Source organism: Pteropus vampyrus, unplaced genomic scaffold (assembly GCF_000151845.1).
Source record: "Pteropus vampyrus isolate Shadow unplaced genomic scaffold, Pvam_2.0 Scaffold107, whole genome shotgun sequence".
Taxonomy (NCBI): domain Eukaryota; kingdom Metazoa; phylum Chordata; class Mammalia; order Chiroptera; family Pteropodidae; genus Pteropus; species Pteropus vampyrus.
The window spans coordinates 3,803,880-3,804,857 of NW_011888888.1; the positions used below are offsets into that span (position 1 = coordinate 3,803,880).

General features: G+C 32.9%; 1 pseudogene; it reads right to left on the bottom strand.

Moving 5' to 3' along the window:
* Positions 1-399: 399 nt before the first annotated feature.
* Positions 400-518, bottom strand: LOC111743133 (annotated as a pseudogene).
* Between the last annotated feature and the right edge of the window lie 460 nt (positions 519-978).

Genomic DNA, 978 nt, shown 5'->3' on the forward strand with positions numbered 1-978 from the left:
TATAAATTTTGGTATGTAGAAAACCAAAAGATTGAGAATATGATTATTATTCTACCAAATATATTTTTGTGCCCTCACTCCTTATCTTCTCTGATATTTTTTTCATCTATATATGAACACGAAACATGAGAAGTTAGTATACAAACAAAACTTTCTAGGATCCACTCATTTTTAACTTTGAAATTCCACAACTTTGCAAAGAATTTTTAAAGACTATTTTTTTTTCTGTTTAACTTTCGAATACTATTTTTAAAGTTGCAAGGTAAGAACTACTTTCGTAGCACCCTCTCAGGTGGATTTTTTTTTTTTTCAGGTGAGGCAACCCCTAGTTGACCTCACAGATTGCAAGGACCTTGTCAGCTTACAGTCCTTTATTTTTTATTTTTTATTTATTTTTTACGCCTACAGCACCTGGTCTTCCTAGGTGGTCTCCCATTTTAGTACTAACCAGGCCCAACCCTGCTTAGCTTTCGAGATCAGACAAGATTGGACTTGTTCAGGGTGGCATGGCCGAAGACCTGGATTTTTAATGTAACCCTCCACAATTCTTTCTTGTCTCTGGGATACTGATACAACCTCTTCTGTGACAAAACATAGTTGTGCGATGTTTCTTTTTTTTTTCTCTTTCTCTCTCTCTTTTTTCTTTTTTGATAATAAATTAACATTTTTAAAATGTATTTTAAAAATGTTTATTTACTATTTCTAATATATACTATGGTCATCATTAATTCACTGGAAATCAAAAACAGTGTATGTCAAGGAAACTAAATTAGCATGTTCAATTTTAATGGGTCTCCAAACATTTGCTATAGCATACTGGGCTTATGGGAAAAGGTGTACCAACTAAAGGTTTATTATTCAGAAGAATGCAAAGGAAAGCCGGATTTTATTAACACCTTTTCCTAAACACTAGCCTCAAGATGTCAGAATAAAATAACAACGTATGAGTTTAAATGTTGAAAACTGTGCTGGGTTGCT